The sequence below is a fragment of the Crotalus tigris genome, unplaced genomic scaffold (assembly GCF_016545835.1).
Source record: "Crotalus tigris isolate CLP2741 ecotype Arizona unplaced genomic scaffold, ASM1654583v1 scf7180000023616.527904, whole genome shotgun sequence".
Classification (NCBI taxonomy): Eukaryota; Metazoa; Chordata; class Lepidosauria; order Squamata; family Viperidae; genus Crotalus; species Crotalus tigris.
The window spans coordinates 217,357-228,225 of record NW_024100080.1 but is presented as its reverse complement, the minus strand read 5'-3'; positions in this window follow the sequence as shown (position 1 = coordinate 228,225).

Sequence of the window (10,869 nt, the reverse complement as noted above, 5' to 3'; positions counted from 1 at the left end):
ACTCCTGACAGTAAAGGAAATAGAGTGGATAAAGAACTTATAGAAATTAGGGAGCTGAAACAGAAAACACTTTGTTTTAAGATTAATGTTGCTATTAGTTGAAAGCACTTATATTTTACCATTCATTTTTGAACAAATGTGGAACCTTTCCTTGTGTGAAAGGAAAATGTCTCCCCAGCCACTGTGGAGAGAATAACAGAATAACAGAGTTGGGAGGGACCCTGGAGGTCTTCTAGTCTGACCCCCTGCTCAGGCAGGAGACCCTAGGCCCTTTCAGACAAATGGCTGTCCACTCCCTTCATGCTATAGAAGGATTGGGGCTCTTGGGGCCTTGAGGATGTAGTTCAGTAACAACTCTCCCTCTGGCTGGAAGCTGGAGCCATGGGGGGTCCCACGGAATAGCAAGAGGGGCACCACTAGGCACCCCAGCCAGGGTGCTTAGCAATTATGATTCTACTACACAATTTGTGGTAGCTCTGTGGGTGTCAGTCTAACACTTGTTGTCCGGAGCTTGGATGACCTAAAGATAAGCTGTGAACTTCACCCATTAATTCAGTTGATGACTCCACCTAGCTCAGGAAAGAGGGTTTCTCCCCCATCCAGGTTAAGGAGAGCAGATGCTTCCATGATGGTCAGTGGAGTTTGACTCAGTTGGTTCCATTCTGCAGAGCACGCACAATTGTCAACCACCTGGTGTGATACTCACACACAACACACTTGCAGGGTCTCTGCAACTGAGTCCTGCAAAGGGGACTGAGGGGGTCCCACCAATGCTGAGTGTGCTGAGCCTGGCCAAATGCAAACAGGGGTTCAAACACCCTAGACTCAGGTGGGCTCTCCTAGCCTGCAGGTGCCCTGGACTCGCCTCCTGAGGGGGTTCCTGCCTGACCATCCATAATGACCAGGTTTTTCAGAAGTGGTTTGCCATTGCCTCTTTCCTAGGGCTCTGAGACGTTGGCTGGACCGGTTTACCCAGCTGGCTTTGTGCCCAAAGCAGTACTAGAGCTCATAATCTTCTGATTACTAGTTTGATGCCATGACCACTACACCAGACTACCTCTGGTCATAGCCATAGTGATAGCCATATTGCCACATCCACTTGGCATTCAAAAAGAACAGCCGGTACCTGGAGCCACCAAAGATCCTGTAGGCAGGCACTGAGAGTGGAAGCTGAGGACAATACAGTGGGACAACTTTCAAATAATGGTCATCCTGTGCTCCTCATTGTAAGGATGGACCTGCCCATCCCATCAGCTCCCCCTGTCACTTAATCCCCCAGTTCTACCTTCTAGGCCAAGCTGTATGTATTAACATCCCCCCTCCAGGTAAGAAAAATAATTAACAATCGACCAAGATAAACCAGAACACAGGGACTCCAAACTATAAGCACATGGAAGCTTCTAGGGAGGACAAACAAAGCCTAAGAGATAGGAATGTCACAGGATCCAGAACACCAAGTGCATCTATGCAACCAGAGGAATTGCCACCAGGTCCCCCTAAACCAACTTCTGGGTGGTTGCGGCAAGAAATCAGGTCACACCATCCACCGCACTACGGGCACTGCCACCATCTCAACTGCAGACCTAACAGCACGATTGTTTTATTTAAACCAAGAAACATCAAAATTTAATGGCCCTCATTCTATCAATATGAAAAGAAAGCACAGAAAGTGTCAAGGAAATTAAAACGTCTACCCACTCTACAATTTTCTCTCTCTGTGCCAATGGTGCTTTCCCAGGCTGTCACTTTCCTGCCTCTTAGCCAGCTCTCATGCAAAAAAATGATGTTTCTAGAACAGATGGCAAATGAAATTTCACTTCAGTTACAAGAAATTATAAAATCAGCTCCAAATCAGGATTGATACATGGAGATCTCCTTGAAAAGAAAATCCCCAACACTTAACATAAGGCTATGTGGGAAGTCAACCTCCTCACCAGAGAAAGAAATATTCTTGGAAATATTTAAAAGACAGAATAAATTTCCCTAAAGGATTTTAAAAGCAGAAACCAACCCTTCCCCCAAGTCTCTCTATCCCAAACAGAAACCAAGTCTGCAGAATTACAGATGTGATAATCTTGTCAGAAAGACTAGAATCAGGAAACTGGGATTAGGAAGAAAGATCCCTAGAATGAACACACCCAAAATCAAAGAGTCATCAGCCACAGGCCCAGGGAAGCAGGATTAACTTTTGGGACATAATAGGATTAACTCACCACCATCAGAATACTAGAAGGGCACACTCAGGTCAAAGTTCATGCCACAGGAATAACTCCAAACAAAAGACACAAGAAGGTATAAAAACCCACTACCTACATGTGCTTGTTCTCTTTTCTTCCAGAGCCATCTTTCTGTCTGGCTCTCCTCTTCAATAAACTGCAACCTTCTTTCTAAAGCAGTCACCATGTTGTTTATTCCTGGCTTGGACTGAACCATGATGAAGACTTTTCCTTCAAAAGCTGGGTTCAAGGATACTGAGTGCTTCCATGGAGATAAAGAACAGGCAGCACTAGAGTTAAGTGTCACCAACCTAGAATGGCACCAAACTCCATAACTCTGGGTGACCTTCCCTAGCAACCTCTGGAGGCAAGAGACCCCATTGAAGGATAGCAGAAGTCACTTTCCTGGCTGTTGAACTATCTCCATCCAGCAGGACTTTCTGGACATGTCCTAACAGGAAGGACTAAGACCACTAGAGAACACTGCTCCAAGGGGTCTATCTGTGACTTTTCTCTAACGGGCTTTTCTCCAGCTACCCCTCCTTACATGGAAGAAGTTCAGGATCCCAAGAGCAGAAGCTCCTTCTCACTGCAATCATCACCATCCCTGTCTCTGAGACCTCTTCTCCTATGTCTCCAGTGACTGCCTTTGATGTAAACATCAGATTGAGGCAACATGGAAGGGATCTTGCATCAGAAAAGGATAAATATCACAGGTTATGCTTTTTGTGACTCACATTACAGGACAGACAGGAGCTGTGTTCTTGAATCTATCTTTCAGGTGAATCTTGGTTTCTCTGTTTGAATCAGGAAAGTTACTGGATATTCCACCCTGTCAGAGTGCTTTGGATTCTAGTTCTTTTTTTAGAAAGAGGAAGGAGATTGATTCTGCCACAAGAATTATGGATCTCCTGCTTCTGCTTCTGATGCTGCTGGTGTCCCAGCCACTCTCTGGGAAGCTGAGAATGAAGTGTCCACTGAATTTCAACCACCAGGATGGAGAAAAGCCATGGAGCTATTATAGGCCAGGAGATCTTCTCATTGGTATAGTCATCTCTGCATCAGGAATAACACCTGCAACATTACCTTTCAACATGGCTCCTTCTAGTCAGATTCAGCCGTAAGTCATGCGATGGTGTTTCATTCCCTCTATTTGCAATTCTAACACTCTTCTTTTTTTCTTGTTGTTTTACTTACTCTTATATTGCAGGATCTGACAAATTTTTTGAATCCTTTTCATTAACACAGCCTCTCCCTTTTGCCTTATTTTCTGAGAGTAGAAACATGAGGCAAATGAAACCTGAAAGAAGTACACATTATTTTCCTCTCTTCGTTCAGTCCTAAATTCCTGAATACTGAATACTGAATACTGACTTTGGTTGAAAGTAATGATTGAAATGGTTCTAATTTCCTCTGCCCAACTATTTCCCTATTTTTATAACTGATTGATATGCAATGTCTGATTTTTAAAGGAATAGAAGATGACTTGTTTTTAGAACAGCTTCTCTGGGTCACTTATCAAAAATCTCCTTCCTTTAACGGTGGTTCTTCTTTAATGACTGAATTATTCTGGGCTATGAATATTAGTACTGCTAAAAATAATTGTGTGTTTCTGATATGTTAAACCTTTTTGAGGACTATCCCCATCCTCAACGCTAACAATATTAAAGGGTGATGAGTGACTATCATTTGCCTCTAGTTTTAGATCAATATTGGCTTATGTTTCCTGATGATTAAATGGAAAAAAAGTATTTTTGTTGTTGTTCTGGGATGATGCTAATATTAACATGATCATGGTTTTATACTAGTTCATATTACGAAAAGATAGTACGTGCAATTTGCAATATTGAACTGGTGATGGAGAATCCTGAGCTCCTGAACAATCTCACACTTGGCTACAATATCCATGACAACTATGATAACACCCTCGGCACTTCAGATGCCTTGCTGGACATGCTCTCTACTGGAGAAGCCAATATTCCCAACTACAACTGTGGAAGGAAGGACAAGTTTTTGGCTCTTGTTGATGGAGGTAACAGAGACATCTCCATCCAGATGTCAACATTAGCAGGCACCTACAAAGTCCCACAGGTTTGTGTTTGTCCTTCCCTTTCTGTAAAGTGACTGCGGTGTTGGTGTGTATGCGATAGATCCAACCGTGTCTTCTCTATGTAATTCAAGATTATTTTGAATAATAATAATGATCAGTCTATACTTTGAAGGGCACTTTACTCCCTTCCAAGAAATGGCACCAAATTAATATAGCCCATCTCACTACAAAAGCTTCTTTTTCCCAAACAGCCCATTTCCTCTCTCTTTCCGAAAGCTTTTGTGAAGTGTAGGCGCAGGGCTGCGGATTTCCCCTAAGGTGTTTTTGTAGGAGGATTGTGCCCACCACAACATCACTAGCATCAGCTTAGATGATGAAAGGTTCCTCGGGATCAGGGTGTTTAAGAACTGGTTCTGCTGCAAATAATCTTTTCACCAAGGGTATAAATAAGGATTTGCATATATAGTTGGGAGGAAGCAAGGATCAAAAGAGACCTGTCTTTTCATGACATCATCCCAATTGCTTAGAGGTTTCTGCTGCACACTTGTGAAGGCAAGGAGAGGCTCTGTGTCCAATCAAAGGATCTTCTGTACATTAGGAATGTATAGTACTGATAGAAAACTCACATTTTTTTACATGGTCTTAGACAAAATAATGATATCCACAGTCATGACCAAATATGAGATTTTTAAATACCTATGGGATTACCTTTCCTACTGATGATAAAACATATATGTATTATGAACTTTTAGGGGCCATTAATATTAACTAACCATTTTATTAAAAATCTACAATATGTTAGGCAACATATCAACTATTTTTTGCCCTAAAATTCTCATGATCAAATTCATCATAAAAGGTTTGAAAAGCAATATGGCCTCTGGAGAGGAATTTCTAGTAGCTGAACAATTCAAGAAATATCCCGATTGGTGGGACCCTCCATTTACACATATAAATAAAATCCACCATGCCCATTTGGGTCAAAGATGGCAATTGTAATTCCTATATATAAAAAAGAGACTAAAAAGGACACTAGCAAATCCAGACCCATTTCTCTAACAAATATTGTGACTAAAATATATGCAAACTTCCAGTTGAAAAGAATCGATAGTAGGTAGATGAAAAGTGCATTTTTTGTAGAAGAATCAGCAGTCTTTGGGCAGATGTGATCCACTCTTGACAATTCTTTTGTCTTCAACCATCTAACTATAAAAAATATCAGTCAGAGGAAATAATGGTTTGCTGCCTTTATAGCATTTGACACAGTAAACAAAGAAATAATATGGAAGAAATTGACTGCCCTTAAAATGGAGCTCAGGATGTTGGCCCTGCTCAAAGCCCTTTCTAGAAGCACTGACAGTGAGAACAATTAATCAGTGGAACGGCTTACCTCATGAAGTTGTGGGTGCTCCATCAATGGAGATTTTCAAAAAGAGGCTGGACATTCATTTTGTCTGAATCTCTTGCTATGGGCAGAGGGTTGGACTAGAAAACCTCCATGGTCCCTTCCATCCCATTTTTGTTCATTTGTTTGAGAGTGTGTTTGGGGCTCAAAGGAGCCATGAGGATTGATATGTACCAAAAGGTAAGGGAAAGGTGTTGCCAATACTGTATGACATTTGGGTTGCATGTGCTGTTAAGAGGACTTGGCTCCTTTTCTCATAATAATTATCTGATTATGGATGAGTCAAAGTCAAAAGTTATGGTCATTGGGAAATGACAGCATTGCCATATAGTGCTAATCAATGAGGAGGCAACAGAGCAAGTTCACACCTTTCCTTACCTGGGGGAACTTTTCTCTCTGACTGGATCTGGGCTCCCTCAACATCAAAGGAGCTCATTTAGAAGGCACAAGTGAATGCACTGTTCATTTTTTTAAAAAAATCATAGCTATGCTGCTTCCTTAGACTGAATTATTAAATACAAAATACCAACGTTACCATTATGCACTTATATTGAGCTGAACTTTGTGATCTAATTTATATTACTACTAGAACAAATCCGATCATACCATCTGAGAAGTATCTTGAGGGTGGATAAAAGGACTTCATCTCCTGCCCTTAGAGCAGAATTGGGAATTTATACAATTTATAAAATTGGGATATATAATTTAATAATATTATTGGTAGGGAAACTGATAAGAGTCCCCAAACGCTATTAGAACAAACAATCATCCTTGTTGGCTGCTTGGAAGTCTTCTCCCCCAAAGAAACCTTTTCCAACCACGCCTGAGGCTGCTTGAGCCGGATAACAAAGGGGCTCCACCTGCCTTCCTCTTTCCCAGCACGCCCTCCCAGCCCTTGACAGGAAGGGACAACACCTCCTGCAGCCCTCCTGCCCTTCCAGGACCCCAACTTCATCAGCCTGTCTTCAGCCTTCATAAGGACTTGTTACTCCCTTGCACAATCAGGATTGGAGTTTTCCTGCCACTTTTATAGAGAGCAACCAGATGAAAAAAAATCTGTCCATGTTTAGCAAAATGGAGTCGACTTGGCTGGTTTTGTAAAACTGAAGCCAGAGTCAGGAAGCCCCACAGCCTCAACTCAATTATTAATTCAGTCTATACTTTGAAAGGCACTTTACTTCCTTCCAAGAAATGGCAGCAAGTTAATAACGCCCATCTCCCCCGCAAAAGTCTCTTTCTCCCAAACAGCCCATCTCCTCTCTGTTTCCAAAGGCTTTTGTGAAGTGTAGGCACAGGGCTGCAGATCCCCCCTAAGGTTTTTTTGTAGGAGAATTGTGCCCACCGCAACATCACTAGCATCAGCTTGGATGATGAAAGGTTCCTCAGAATCAGGGTGTTTAAGAACTGGTTCTGCTGCAAATAATGTTTTCACCATGGCATTTGTAAGGATGATAAATAAGGATTGGGATATGCAGTCGAGAGGAAACGATCAAAAGATCATTTCAGACAAATGGCTGTCCAATCTCTTCTTAAAAATTTCAAGTGTTGGAGCATTCACGCCTTCTGGAGGCAGGTTGTTCCACTGGTTAATTGTTCTCACTGTCAGGAAGTTTCTCCTTAGTTCTAGGTTGCTTCACTCCTTGATTAGTTTCCACCCGTTGCTCTTGTCCTGCCTTCAGGTGCCTTGGAGAATAGCTTGACTCCCTCTTCTTTGTGGCAGCCCCTGAGATATTGGAAGACTGATATCACGTCCCCCCTCGTCTTTCTTTTCATTAAACTAGACATAACCAATTCCAGCAGAGGCTTCTGCTACACACTCGTGAAGGCAAGGAGAAACTCTGTGTCCAATCAAAGGATCTTCTGTACAATAGGAATGTGGAGTACTGATGGAAAACTCACATTTTTATATGGTCTTAGCCAAAATAATGATATCTTCAATCATGACCAAATCTCAGATTTTTAAACAGAGTCCTATGGGATTACCTCTCCTACTGATGATAAAACAGATATGTATTATGAACCTTTAGGGGCCACTAACATTAACCAACCATTTTATTAAAAATCTACCAATATGATAGACAATGTATCAACTATTTTTTGCCCTAAAATTCTCATGATCAAATTCATCATAAAAGCTTTGAAGAGCAATAAAGCCTCTGGAGAGGATTTTCTACCAGTTGAAAAATTTAAGCAATATCCCCACTGGTGGGACCCTCCATTGACAGATACATTTACACATATAAATAATATTCACCATTCCCATTTGGGCCAAAGATGGCAAGTGTAATTCTTATATATATAAAAAGGGAATAAAAAGGATCCTAGCAATTCCAGGCCCATTTCTCTAACAGATATTGTGACAAAAATACATGCGAACTTCCACTTGAAAAGAATTGATAGGAGGTGGATGAAAAGTGCATTCCTTGTGGAAGAACCAGCAATTTTTAGGCAGATGTGATCCACTCTTGACAATTCTTTTGTCTTGAACCATCTAACTATAAAAATAGCAGTCAGAGGAAATAATGGTTTGCTGCCTTTATAGCATTTGACCCAGTAAATATAGAAATATTATGGAAGAAACTGACTGCCCTTAAAATGGAACTCAGGATGTTGACCCTACTCAAAGCCCTTTCTACAAGCCCTGACAGTGAGAACAATTAATGAGTGGAACGGCTTCTCTCATGAAGTTGTGGGTGCTCCATTAATGGACATTTCCAAAAAGAGGCTGGACATTCATTTGGTGTGGATTGGTCTAGGATCTCTTGCTACGGGCTGGGGGTTGGACTAGAAAACCTCCATGGTCCCTTCCATCCCATTTTTGTTTATTTGTTTGAGAGTGTGTTTGGGGCTCAATGGAGCCATGAGCAGTAGGATTGATATGTACCAAAAGGTAAGAGAAAGGTGTTGCCAATATGACATTTGGGTTGCATGTGCTGTTAAGAGGCTCCTATTCTCACAATAATTATCTGATTATGGATAAGTCAAAGTCAATAATTATGATCTTTGGGAAAGGACAGCATTGCCCTATAGGGCTAATCGATGAGGAGGCAACAGAGCAAGTTCACACCTTTCCTTACCCGGGGGAACTTTCTCTGTGACTGGATCTGGGCTCCCTCAACATCAAAGGAGCTCATTTAGAAGGCACAAGTGAATGCACCGTTCATTTCTTTTTAAAATAGCTATGCTGCTTCGTTAGACTGAAGTAATAATACAAAATACCAACGTTATCATTATTCACTTATATTGATCTGAATTTTGTGTTTAATTTATATCACTACTATAAGAAATCCTATCATTATCTGAGAGATATCTTGAGGGAGGATAAAAGGACTTCAGCTGCTGTTCTCAGAGCAGAATTGGAAATTTATACAATTTATAAAATTGGGGCATATAATTTAATAGAATTATTTGTAGGGAAACTGATAAGAGTCCCCAAACGCTATTAGAACAAACAAATTTCATTTAAAACATTCTTGATTTTATATTAGGAAATGTCATCTCCCTGTCTTTTTTGCCACTTGGAAAAAACCTAAAAAAAATGCTGCACAAAGAATCCAAGATGGTCAAAATAGAGAAAAGTAAGGCGTCTTCAGTAAGGCTGGCACACTGAAAGGCATCAGCTGCTACAAATGTACCTTCCAAGTATTGAGTTCAATCTTCCAAACTCCTTACAATGAATATACTTGTATTTGTGGAGCTCCAGAAATACAGTAGAAGATGTAATACGTCTATTATTTTGAATGAAATTATTTAAGAAAGAGGGAGATTGATTGCACTCTAGAGAAACAATCTATTGAGATGCTAATATTTTAAAAAATGTATTTCCTCTGTGCTCAGGATTCAACAATTATATATTATATATATTCTGTGATCGGAATTCAAAAATTATATATAATAAAGCCCTTTTCAGAATGAAATTATGGTCTGATAGTAGTAAATTCTGGGGTTATAATAAAATACTATTTTCATTCTTTATGATTGTTCTATTGTACTTATTTTTATAATTCTCTTTTTATATGCAATCTTGTTAATATTCTGTGTTTTATATTCTGTATCTTGATATGACATAATGACTAATCAACAGGAAATGTTCTAATATGTGCATGAGAAAAATATTGGATTTATTAAAAAAATGGGAGTTGGTAGCACCCCAAATATAACCCAGAATTGCTTTTTTCAGGTCAATGAGAGAATTGCTTCAGAGGCTCTGAGTGATAAAAGTCAATTCCCTTTTTTCCATCCGATGCTCCCCAAAGATGGGATCCAGTACCCAGGAATTGTCCAAATTCTCCTCCACTTTGGATGGACCCTGATTGGTCTCTTTGCTCCAGACACAGAGAAGGGAGAGAATTTCATGAGGACGTTTACTCCTATGCTTGTCAAGAATAGAATTTGTGTTGTTATATCACAACGATTCTCAACAACTGAACGTACTGCATTCCTCAGAGATGCCCTCTCTCAATGGAGACAAGTCAACGTCTTTGTTCACTTCCTGGAATTTGATTCCCTTTGGGACAGAATTCTTCCCTTCCATTCAGCACTTGAAGCTTTGCCAGGACCCATTGAAGGGAAAGTCTGCATCATGACAATGGCTGGGGTATTTTCAATTAAAAAAGATTGGCGTCTCAAGCACGTCCATAGTATTTGGAGCTTTCCCTTTCAGTGGAAAGACAGTTGGGAAAGCGATAATGCCTTTCAAATAGATTTCTTTGTGGAACCTGAATTTCAACATGAGTATTTTCACTGTTCTGTTTCAAAACGCACATTTTCTGTCAAAGGCCGGAGAAGATGCACCCAGAAAGCACAAGTGGAGACCCAAGAGAAAAAGAATAGGATTCAGGTCAAAAATGACAGTGATACTTATAACATCATTAAGATTCTGGCCCACGCCTTAAGTGCTGCATCCAAACCTCAGAGGAGAAGGGAGAAGGGAGAAGAGAGGTTGGGGGCTCCAAGGCTGCAGCCATGGAAGGTATGGGGTCCCAACAAGGATCCATCAAACTAAACTCCTTTTCAGGGTCTTTTGTGCTCTCTGGGCTTGGTGGTTTAAGATCTTAAGTTTCTGTACAACATCTCCTACTTATCGGAAGAGTGCTGCATCCTCCCTTCAACAACCAAGACCTTTTAAATATTCGAAAAAAAAGTTCCCAGAATTTTTCTGATTTTAAGCTCCTGTAAACTAGGACAAGAAACAATGA